Raw genomic sequence first — 12,552 nt, 5'->3', positions numbered from 1 at the left:
TACTTTCTGAGGAATCGTGCCCTGTGTTTAGGGCTTGTTTACTACATAAATAAGTGTTGGACCCATCATCAAACTATAATTTAATGTATGTATATGTACACACACACACCTCTCTGCTGTTCAATATTGTGTATTTGTACAGTGGTATACATGTTTTTATACATTCATTTATAAAAATAAACAGTGAGGATGTCTTTGAAGTTTCTCTGTATGCAAAACAAAAAGCAGATGGATTTTTTCTCTCTCTCTTTTTTATATAAATAGAGTTGAATCACTGCATATTTAACACTCATTTCTTCTAAAAGGAAAGCCTGGTGCTCAGCCTCCCAATGTACTTGTGAAGCCAAAATATCAGGTAATTAGAGGTTTTGGCTGCTCCCATATCAGGTGCCTAAAGACATGTCAAAGCTATTTAATTTCCCTACACTGCTATATCTAATCTTTCATATTCCCTTTTCAGCAATTCTAGGTACTGCAGTATTAAGAGAAGTGAAGTTTCTGGTCTGTCCTTGACATCTGGTTAAATGTCCTGATTTCACAAGCCTAAAAATCCCAAAGTAGCCAGGGAACCTGCATAGCAATGGAGAGGATCTGACCACTTAAACTTTTCTCTTTTTCACTCTTTCTCTCCAAACCCAGTCTGTTTTTCAGGCTGACATTTTCAAGGATGTCTTCCAGAGCTCCGTGCTTCATCTCCATGGGAAGTCTATGCAAAGAGTAAAGAAAGGGGGTAGCAAGCAAGTTAATTCAGTGTAAGCCATACCACAAGCCTGATTAACCCCCTGTGAAGCTGAAGAGATGTAGCTGAAAAGCTGTAGGTGAAAGCTGAGGGAGGTGCAGGACAAGGAAGTGCATGCAGGCAGGTCTTTGCAAGCCAAGAAGGAAGGCAAGGAAAGTGATGGCCAAGAGGCCTCAGAGGCAGAAGACAAAGCCCAGAGCTTCACAATAATTAACTCACAGGCCCTCCCTGGAGGCTCCCAACTTTGCATTCACAGAACTGCCCTACTTTCCACTCTCAGGTGCTTTTGACTTTGCAATTTCATTATGTGCTTTCCACCAAGACAGCTCCATCCCTCCCTGGTGCTGACTTCATGAGCCAGCCACTCTCCTTGCTTTTACACAAGCTAGAAGGACAACACTAAGTCCTTTTTGAGGTAACTTTGTGCCTTCAAATAAATAAATAAATAAATAAATAAAGCATTTCTGAGGAAAACGCCAGCCATACCACACTAGTAGAGATGATGTATCAGGCAAAGGGGAAAGGTGAACAGGGCAATTAGTGGGACAATCTAACGTCTGAGCTACGAGCAGAGGGTTTGTTCTTCTGAAATTAAGCCCTGAATTTTATTCTCCATTAATAATGCAAAATTTGACTGATAAATAAAATATGACCAGTGGTGTGGAACAGAGATAATAACACAGGAATAAATGCTAATAACTATGCCTTGCTCTTATAAAGCTGGCCTTCTAAATGCAAAAGGAGGAAAGCTACCTGTGATAATGGTAATGTGCTGAGTTTTGTAATAGCTGAGTTTTGCTTCTGATCTTGCTGTACCCAGTAGCATCTTCAAATTCTACATGGCATATGTTGTTTTTCTGAACACCAGACAACCACCATACAAAAACAGATCATAAGGATGACACTATAAACATAAAATGTACATGCCTCAGTCCTTGAGACAATTTAATGCATGCTGATCTCCTACACTGCATAAATCTGAATTTTTAGGGAAATATATGTGGCAAGAAAAATATCAACTTTTATCTCAAAAAAGTTGCATAATGCTTGAAACATCTCATCTTTGCCTGGATAGTAAATTTGTTCTAATAATACCATTCATCAAAGAAAGATCATACAACCTTTCGTCCCAAAGACCCAGGTACTACACAGAATAAACTCCGAAAAAACTCTACTTCTGATTACTTATTGGTTATTTTAAATCAGTTCAGACAGATTCAAAGAGCCCTATGAAATTCCATTTGAAAATAATACAATCCAGAAAACATTTCACTGCAATTAATATGTATTTTTATCATAAGTGAATTTTAGGGAATATACAATACTTTTCTCCTCATTTCACATTATTTTTCTGTCATCTAGAATCCAAAACTTTCTGAATATAAAGCAGAGACTCAGGAAGTATCTTGGAAGTATCAAACTCACACATCTTGATTAGTAAAGAAGCAAGTGCAAATTCTTAGCTGGGATAGAGTTAATTTTCCTCTCCTAGTAGCTGGTATGGTGTTGTGGTTTGGATTTAGGATGAGAATAGTGCTGATAACACGCTGATGTTTTAGCTGTTGTAGAGCAGTGCCTACACTAAGTCAAGGACTTCTCAGCTTCTTGTGCTGCCCTGGCAGCGAGGAGGCTGGGGGTGCATATGGAGCTGGGAGGGGGCACAACCAGGGCAGCTGACCCTAAGTGGACAAAGGGATATCCCATTCCATGTGGTGTCATGCTGAACAATTAATATGGGCTGGCTCTGGACCCTCTCTAACAGGCCTTGTGCCGGGGGCCCAGAGCTGAATGCAGGGCTCCAGGTGGGGTTTCAGGAGAGCAGAGTACAGAGGGAGAATCCCCTCCCTCAACATGCTGGCCATGCTGCTTTTGATACAGACCAGTATACGGTTGGTTTTCTGGGCTGCAAGCACACATTGCTGGCTCATATTCATTTTTTTTTTTTGGTCCACCAGTATGCCCAAGTTCTCCTCTGAGCTGTTCTCAATCCACTCATCACCCAACCTGTATTCATGCTTAGGATTGCCCTGACCCAGGTGCAGGACCTGTACCTGGAAGACTGCCCCCCATCACTGCCCAGGCTCAGGTCATCCTTGTCTGGCAGAGGAATAAGTTTTCAGAAAAATCTGTACTTTTGTGCTTTCTTCACGTCTTCTAAAAAAGGAAAATGCTGAATTTGAAAGACATTTAATTAAAAATGAAAGGGGATTACCACTTGGTTAGCTGGGACTGGTTGAATGAGGGTATCCAAGGTAGAGTGTTCTTCACCAGAGCAAAGCACTTTCCTATACAGCTATCCCATCACTTAAATAGACCAATTCACAAATTACTTCTGAGACCTGATAGACCCCGGTCTAACAATCCCTTGCATGGAGAAGGGCCTCAAGTCTCCAGTATGAAGGTCAGCAATGCCAGCCACTAAGTGCCCAGAGTGCCAGGCTTCCCCGGTGCTCCTATGGGAAAAGCACCTGTCTCCGGTAGAAGTACTCACACGGGTAATAAACACATCTTGAGGCCTTTCAGCAGGGCACAGCAGAAAGCAGGTTTCCCAGCACTAACACAAGCAAATCTCACACAAGGAAGCTAGCAAGATTACGTACAATATTAGGTTACTGCCATGAATGGCTTTCCAACGGTGGTGCTATACTATGGTTATTTAACTAAATGTGTAGAATCCAGGTCCAGGGAAACACTTGAGAAGAGTGCTTGAGAAGAGAAAAGTACTTGGGAATTGGAACAAGGCCAGAAAGTGCTGACTTTAGTTTTTCTCTCTTGATCTGTTAAGTGTTGGACAGAGGTGTTGGGTACACTGTAGTCACACGAGACAAGGTGAACTGATCTAACAACAACCAAAACGAGGCATCCCCATGCACACCTTCACCCACCACAGTCCTAACTGTACTAACTCCAATGCCCATCAGATCCCCTCGTGAGCTGACTTGACTCACTAAAATGGAAGGAGAAACTTAGTCAGAAAAAGCTCTAATTCACAGATCTACACAAGCTCCCAGATCAGTACCAGCAGCGCTGTCAAGCTGGGAGAAACTGGGAAGAAGAGAAAAAGGGAGAGAAACATGGAGTCACTCCTGTCACCACACCTTTTGTCATCAGCTGTTGGCCCATGGCCATGCACAGCTGCCAGAAGGGGGGGCAGCATGAGAATATACTGCTGAAATTCATTGTCTCATGAAAGTGTTCATAAAGCCCTACCAAAATAACAAGGGTGCATAAATCAGGCAATCAGTGCACTTTCCTTATGGAGTGGAAAGAAGAAGGCTGGTCTGAGCCAAAATCCGTAAAAATCCAGGATCTCTTTCAGCTGTTACCCCAGGCTTGTGTTGGAAAGGTTTAAATCCTTCCTGAGTGCGGAAGAGGGGAGAGTGAATTGAAATGGGGTCCAGCCGAGGACATGGCTTTCGGCACAAGGCCTCAAGTTCCCCAGTGGGCAGCCGCCCCAAACTTCCTCTGCTTAGCTCTGTTTACCTTGCTGTCGTCTCCACGGGGCTTCCACCCATGCAGGGCAGGAGGAGGAAGAAAGTGGGAGGGTTTCTGCTGAAAACTGCAAAGTTGCAAAGCACGGAGCTTTTCACAGACTGAAGAAAATGCAGTCTCTCGGATGCAAATTGCAGCATTGCAGAATTTCCACGGGGGATTTGGAAAGGTGTGAAGGGCAGCAAACCAACGGCAGGCAGTAGATTTATTTGAACAAGTTTTAGATGGCAGTTTAAGTCTGTATTTTATTATAGACTCTGTGTTTTAGCTGCCATTTTCTCCCTCTTTCTGAGAGGCTGACACTGTTTTGATAACCTTTCTTCCAGGAGCCTGCTGAGCCACCTAAGTGACACATCAAAAAGAGCTCAAATGTCAAGATCTGGGTGCTCTCTGCACCGTGCTGAGCCCTGTGGACCACTCGTAACACCAATCACCTCTGCCCAGGTGGCCTGGCTTTCCTTTTGGTTGCTCTGCCCTATTTGTTCCCAGATAGGATCCCCACTTGAAAATCTTTTCTTGCTTGCTCAAGCTTTTATGCACGCGTTCCCCCGCATTCAGATCTGCCAGTGCAATAGCTGGTCTCACAGCCATTTTCTGTCTTGTCACTGCCTTCTTCCTCCAAAAAATCTTTATCTCGGAGCTGCAAAGGAAAATTTGTCCATAAAAAGGCAAGCTTCTCAGCTTAACTCCCATCTCTGCTGGAGCCGAAGGGAAATTTGCCAACGACTTGAACAACACCAGGAGATAACGCTCTTCCTTTATCTGCACATTAATGGTCTTCTGCTGCCAATCTCCCCAGCGAGACAGTCTTGTCAGTCCCGACACAGTGCACAAAGGCACTATTACTTATGTCTCTAACACAAGATAGGCCCATTAGGCATTTTTTCGTTGCCTTGGATGGAGTTACTGTGTGCTAATACACATGTAATTTGAACATCTGCTTTGGTTCACAAAAAGACAATAGCTTTTTGAATGGAGGGAAAAAAAATAAGGAAACCGTAGAAGCAAGCATCCTTGCACTAAATAGGACGACCAAGGACAGCCTTCACCCCAGGCTAAGGTGTGCAGCTGTATTGCAGAACAATCTCTTCTGCCTTGGACCACACAACCAGACATGGGGCTGAGGAACCCAGCTCCAACTTCCTACACATTTATCACTGCATGGGGAGAGAACAGCCTCCCAGGACGGCAGCCTGGGAGAAGGAAGCAGGGGGAACTGGGGACAAGATGGCATGCGGAGGATTTTGACCATCCCCATATTTCAATAATCCTCATTCACGCTACATATGAGGAAGTTATTCCATGATGCATGAGATGATGAACACATTTGTTTGCAGGGCCAAATCTGAGACCTTAGTCCAAGCCAAATTCCAGGTAACACTCAGTGACCAAAAAGTTATTTTCAAGACTTTTCTTCATTATTAGTGCGGAGAACCAATAAGCCAATCTACAAATATATATATTTGAGAAAAAGCAAACAGATGGATTACAGACATTGGTTGCCTATTATTTCATGCTTAAAAGACAAGCAAGATCTTCAGAAAATATGCGTGGTTATTTCAGAAATAAAATTAGAATTAAGTAACACAATCTTTATTGGTTTTACCGTTGGCTGCATATAGCATGTCCAAAGCTGTGGAAACAGAAATATCCTACCTTATTACTTTAATTATTTCAATATGTAGCGATGTTAGGCTTCAGCAAGCTATAAATACACACATGTATACAGGCACTGGGAGTGTTGCACACCTGGATGCATATGTACTATTTATCCCAGATCTGTTTGCGATAAATTAAAATAAAATAAAATAAAATAAAATAAGATTAAAATAAAATAAAATAAAATAAAATAAATAAAATAGAAAAAATAAAATAAAATAAAATAGAGGGATATATATCAGAGTCATTGGTTATAGAGGATTTCCACGTTGTGTTTACTCAGTCACTGTACTAGTATTATCTCTCCCTTTGCACAATGTCCCCTTAAACTTTAAAGCATCCTTCCCAAATGTGTCCCAGAAGCTTGAGATCTTCCTTTTGATACAGGTTTGGACTCAGGTGAATATGATTTGTCAAAGGAGCTATGCCAAGCATCAGCCCCCTAGTCTGCATGTCTACCCACACCTACATGTGGCAGAGAGAGGTGTTACCACTTACTACTAAATCGTTTTACACTGCCTACACGCAATACAACCCTGCTCTCAACTGCTGCAAATTTTGCTAAATACTAACTAAAGGAGATAAAGTTTCCTATGAGGGTGTTCTCTTTCAGTTGAATTTTGCAACCCTCACCTAGGGGGGAAAAAGCAGGATTTTTTTATTTTTTTTTCACCTATATTTCAAAATCCTGAGGAAATCCTTGTTTGGAGCTTACATTTCGGGGCAGGAGCTCAGCAGCAGTAGCTGGAGGGAAGGAGTTTAATCAAGGACATGTTTCCCACACCCCCACTAGATTAAAAAACCTTGCCCATATTTAGCCAAGTTTATGCTTGAAAGATAACCAGTTCCAGAGGCTCACGCTCGCTTTTCAGAGCCTGCCCTCCTTGCCTGGTGAACCAGGTGTGAAGCAGTTTTACCCAACCCCTGTAGCTGCTGCCTGGGTCTATACCTGTGCTGAAAGCAAGGACGTTGTTTGTCCCCCTCATTCTCTCATCTGCATTTTTATGAGTAAATTAAGCAGCGCCGAGGCCCATAGCACAGTCTATAGTGTTTAATTATTAGCATGCTCCCTGGCACGGTTTTGGCTTGTCCTAGGGAGTACTCTCAGATACCATGTCTGGGCAGGGTTCAGAGAGCAGCACTTGCCAAGGGCTGTTCCCAGTAGGCAAAAAGGATAAAGCCATACTGTTATGGGAGGAAGAGAGTTTAGATGTATGGATGTGAGCCAGACTGTGCCACTTGCTTTTAGTGCCAGAGAACGGGCTCTGGCCCAGCTTAATTACAATGAAGACATATAATCAGCAACTCCTTCTCTGTCAGGCGTTGGCACCGAGGAAGGAGGAAAAATCAAACTGCGGAGATGGAAAAGCTGAAGGCACTGGAGGGGGAGGGATGGTGGAGGGAGAGGGTAAACTGAGAGCTGGAGTTTGGGGTAGGAGAAGATGGGAGTGGGAGCTGGTGAAAGGGAGAAGGTAGGAATGGATGGGAAGAGAGAGAAGGGAAGTCGTGAAGAAGGACTTGGAAGGTGATGGGAATTGCTGTTTATTAAGTGGAATAAAAAGAGGTTGCTGGTCAAAAATGGAGAAAGAGATGAGAGAAAAAAAAAAAAAAGATGAGGGAAAAATGAGATGGTGGAAACTGGTGGCTCAGAAGGATGAGGCAAAAAGTCAATCAGGCCCAAGCAGAGGCTGAGAACAGTGAGAACTTCTGTACTCCAGAATGCATGGCTGGTTCTAGAAGAGAGCCCAGGCTCCATCATATTTTGTGTATTGCACACACATTTCTGAATCTCTGTCTTTGGCTTTCACCTGTGTCTGATCTCATTCTTACAGGAGTAACTTAATCCTCCCATCTCGGCAGCCTCATGGTCAGACAGAAGAAATGTCAGAAACAGTTAAGGTAACCAGCCTGTGTGTAGCCCTGAGAGAAAACATGGAGCAGCAATTTCCATCAATAACTCCCCACGGAGGTTTGGAAAGGCTCCCTGTTCCCTTAAAGGTATCCTTGAAGAATCATTTTAATTAACCATTTACCTGCTGTACGTTGCCTGAGGCTTTCAGTAGCTAACACTGCAGTCACTTTAGCATCAGCTTGTCACTAGTCATATGAGCAGTCTAGGCAGGATGCATTTGCTGTCTTTGATTTCTGTCAAGAGAAGTACAAGCTCCACTAGGGTAAAAATCCATACTGGGAACCATTCAAGCCACCTGAAATTTGAGACACAAGGGGAGACCTCAGATTTCCCTCTCACTGCTACTGTAACATAAATATATCTTTTCTCTTTTTTTTTTTTTGTCTTTTTTTTTTTCCTTTGTAACAGAATATTTTACTGACCCTGGAAAAGAGAAATTCTCTTACCATGATCACTAACGAACAAAAAAGCAGAAAGCTCCCACTGCTATTGTGCTTGGAATATAATAGTCAAGGTTAGCACATAATAGCTAAACAATATGCATTTGAAAGCCGTCAAGAGAATAGCGCTTTGTTCTAATGAAAAGGATTGAAATGTTTTCTACTGTCTGCCTTGACACCTCATGTTACAGTACTTGGAATTACTTCAGTCAGGGAAACTGTCACATCACTCATAAAGTGCCTATAGAGCAGCAGCACCACAGCAGCAGCACCGAGCCAGGGCAGTGCACCCACAAATGGGATCTTTTGTGTCTTCTGTTACTGCCAGAACCACGTTTGCTTGGTGAACACCAGAAGAAAGTGTTTTTGCGCTGCGCTGGTATTTTGTTTGTTTGTTTGTTTGTTTTCTTTTTTGGTTGCTCCTTTGGCACCACACCAGTGTATCTTGTGGGCCAAGACTCAGCACTTGGCAAGTTCAGTGGGAGCATCGCCCATGTCAGTGTTTGCTTACTCACAGCCCTGTCCATTTCTAGCCTGCCTGCATAGATTTTGCCAGTTATTTCAAGAAATAAATCAAAGGATAGAAATTCTGGTTCTGACCATATCAGGAGGGCAAGCAATTCCAGCTACAGGTTCTTCCTGGGTTGTTATCAGGCAGGTGTCCTAAGACGGGGCTAAATAAGGAACTCCCCTAACTGTGGCAAGCCCAGTTTTGTAGAGGGAGGAGGTGTATTATGAAGCTGGATGAGATGCTGTTGGGTTTTGGAAATATATAAGCTCAGAGTCAGGAAGCAAATACCCTTTCAGGTGTAAACCAGTTCCAGAAGGACATTCTGGCTTGTGGAAACAGCTCTGAGCAAAAACCTGCTTGGTTTGGAGGGTAATTAGTGAGATCGGCAATTAAAGGAGCACTGAAGTCATTCCTCCTGCCCTCCTCCCCCACCAGTAAAGGACAGCCATGAACATAGTCTCATAGGATTAATTCATTCACAGTAATTGCACAAAATTGTGTAATGGGAAAGTATAAAAGCAAAGCTCTCTAAACCAAAATGAAAAAGAAAAAAGAAGGCAATGACACACAAAAATATTTAGCTAGTTGTTCTGGGGTGAGGCTCAGTTTCAACTTTGTTAGTGTTTCGTTCATACAAAGGTAGAGCTGCAGTCTCATACTAAGCATTGCCAGGGAACCTAAACTGCATCCTTCTTACCACGCAGTACCAAGGCAGGGCAGCCCAGGGCACACAGAAGCAGTGAACTAGAAATGTAGAGACCTCTGATGTCAAAGACAGACAGATACTGACACACACTCTCAGCTGGTTGATGTTACAGTTTTGGCCTGCAGGACCTAATTTTACCTCTCTCCTGCTCTGGGTACTTAAATCCTCATCTGGAACAAGCCTCAGACTAAACACCCACTTCCCTGGAGCAAAGCATCCCTCCCATTTTCATTTCTACCTGGGAACCATCCACCCCCTCTCCCTGTCTAGCCTGGAACTAATCAGCCCCACATGTCTTTGCTATGCAGTAGTAATTACCCTCAACCTCAAGGCAGGGTTTTCACGCCTAAGCCAAGCATAAGTCAACAGAAAAACCTTTGCATCTATGAGCAGCAGGCATTCTCACTACTGGCTAGCAGGTCAAAGCTCCAGGGGAAATCTGGTAGCCAAAAGAGAGACACAGTTACACGGTCATTAAATGGTTCCTTACCCTGCTTTGGCACATCTCTTTCATGTGCTTCCATCCAGCCCACTGGATATCCCCCAACCATCTGAATGCTATTTTCAGTACCTCCCTGTGTTGACTTTAGGTGTTTTCCCAGCAAACAATCCAGCACCGATATCCTGAAGAGTTGACAGGGAGGTCTGTCAGGGGGCAATTACTGAACTCCATTCTTCAAAATCGAACAGCCTTCAGGACAAGGTAGCCTATGACAACAGGGAAAAAAAATCCAGTGTGCGCTCCACTTTAAGTAGCTCTTAGAAATGCACAGTTTTAAGAACAAAACGTTCCTCACTCATCTAAGAAAATGAAACCTTACTCCTCAGCTCAGTGAAATAATATTTTTATTTTTTTTTCAATGCTGAGGATACAGTTGGCATTAATTAAAAAAAAAAGTGTTCATGGTAATATTTTAAATGATCTTTCTTTAATTTAGCTGAAATAAGGCAGTTAATTAAGGGATAATGTTCACGGTGCCAGAGTATATCAGGCAATAAATGGTTTTTGCAGGTAATTAAGAACCGAGTCTTTCTGATAACCACACAAGTGTATTGCAAGCTTATATTCCAATGCAATGAATATAACTCCTATTTTTAACTATGTAAAATATGATGATGAAGGAAGGAACAATCTTAAAAATACAGTACAAACTACATTGCTCTTCATTCTTCACCAGAAGAAGGCTCGTCCTGTGAGAAATGCCAAAATATTCATGAATTCTGGAACATTTAGATTCAGGAATTTTAATAGGATAGGATAGGATAGGATAGGATAGGATAGGATAGGATAGGATAGGATAGAATAGAATAGAATAGAATAGAATAGAATAGAATAGAATAGAATAGAATAGAATAGAATAGAATAGAATAGAATAGCTCAGTTGAAAGAGACCTTCAAAGATCATCTAGTCCAACTGCCTGGCCTCTTCAGGTCTAACCAAAAGTTAGAGCAAGTTGTTGAGGTCATTATCCAAATGTCTCTTGAACACTGACAGGCACGGAGCATTGACCACCTCTCAAGGAAGCCTGTTCCAGTGTTTAACTACCCTTGTGGTAAAGAATTTTTTCCTTATATCTAGTCTGAACCTCCCCTGGCACAGCTTTATGCCATTCCTGTGTGTCCTGTCATCAGTTACCTGGGAGAAGAGATGGGCCCCTCCCTCTCTGCTTCCTCTGCTCAGGAAGTTGTAGAGAGAGGAAGCTGTATTTTGAAATATTTCGTTATCAAATATAACCAATAAATTAGCTATTCAATTCAGTAGCAATAACAAGTATTGAAAATTGTGAAAAAGTAATTCTGACATGAAGAAAATACTATCAGAAAAGTAAATAGTGGGTTTTTTGTTGTTATCGTTTTGTTTTTTGATGCTGTCGCTTTTTCTCCAGGAGTTCACAGACAAAAACTGGATTTTTATGATGTTGCCATTTTATTGACCACATAGTATCTGAGAGGGCACTGCTCACCAGGTCAGAGACTCTGGGTTCAGTTTCTACCTCTGTTCTTCTATCGATTGTTTATATCACCTCAGGCAAATCATTTAGCATCTCCAAGCCTTGATTTGATCTCAGTAGTCAAAGTAATATTTATTTTCCCCTGTCTTTGCCTTGTTTGGTTAGCTCATGTGCTCCTTGAAGAAAGACCTGCCTTTTCCTCATTTAAATAGCACCTCCCAAGAGGGCAAAGAGGAATAGCTTCATCTTGGTTGTACATACAAATAATGAATGACATTCACCTGAATGGGTTTGCAGTCACCTCCAGTTCTTTGCTGATGTGATCCTGTGCTGTGGAAGTAACTGCATCCCTCATGAAGCTGTGCATTGCACTATCCCAGCCCAATCTTTTCCCTGTTTCGATAAAGCAGTTTTGACAAATGGGATCTTACTAGCAAAACTAGCAGTAGCAAAATGAAAAATAATGAGGCTAGGAAGCAGCGAGAAGCATAGGAACTAGAGTCTGAATGAAGGCATGGTGCTGCACGCCAAGGGCAATGCCTTTCTGATGTTACCCCTAAGCTGCCAGCGTTGCTGAGCAGCCATTAAGCAAGGCTTACAGCTGGTCCGTAGGGATGGCACAGACACTGCTCCTGCTGTGAAGTATGCAAGACAGCAGATGCAAAAGTGGGATGCCACTTCATCACACCCTCTTCCAGGCCAAATAAAACCAACTGAAATCCATAATAATAGTACTATTGTCTTTGGATAGAGCATGTGGGAGAATGGCGTAGCCCTCAGCAAGGCCATAACCACTGCAGGCATCAGAGGAGTTGCACGTCAGTGTCTGAGCTTTCAACTTTAGCTCATTATTTTAACAGAAAGATTAGCTAAATTTGGCTTATTTTGCTGACAGTAAATGGGGGTAGAGGGACAGTGAGGAAGATCTGTGCTGTACCTCAGAGTTATGGCAGGACAACAGGAAAAAGTCATGAGCTGTCCTTCACCAGTTTTCCAAAAAAGGTATTATTGTTTTGGAGATAAAATGTAATAGCTTGGATGAAAGAAATCACTTTTAACATCTAAAAGTATGAAAATCCCTCCTTCAGCAGAGTCAAGTTCCAGTGGCAGGGTTGGGTGGGGAAATGCATATAACAAAGT

Source organism: Cygnus olor, chromosome 5 (genome assembly GCF_009769625.2).
Source record: "Cygnus olor isolate bCygOlo1 chromosome 5, bCygOlo1.pri.v2, whole genome shotgun sequence".
Taxonomy (NCBI): Eukaryota; Metazoa; Chordata; class Aves; order Anseriformes; family Anatidae; genus Cygnus; species Cygnus olor.
This window is presented reverse-complemented; position numbering follows the sequence as displayed.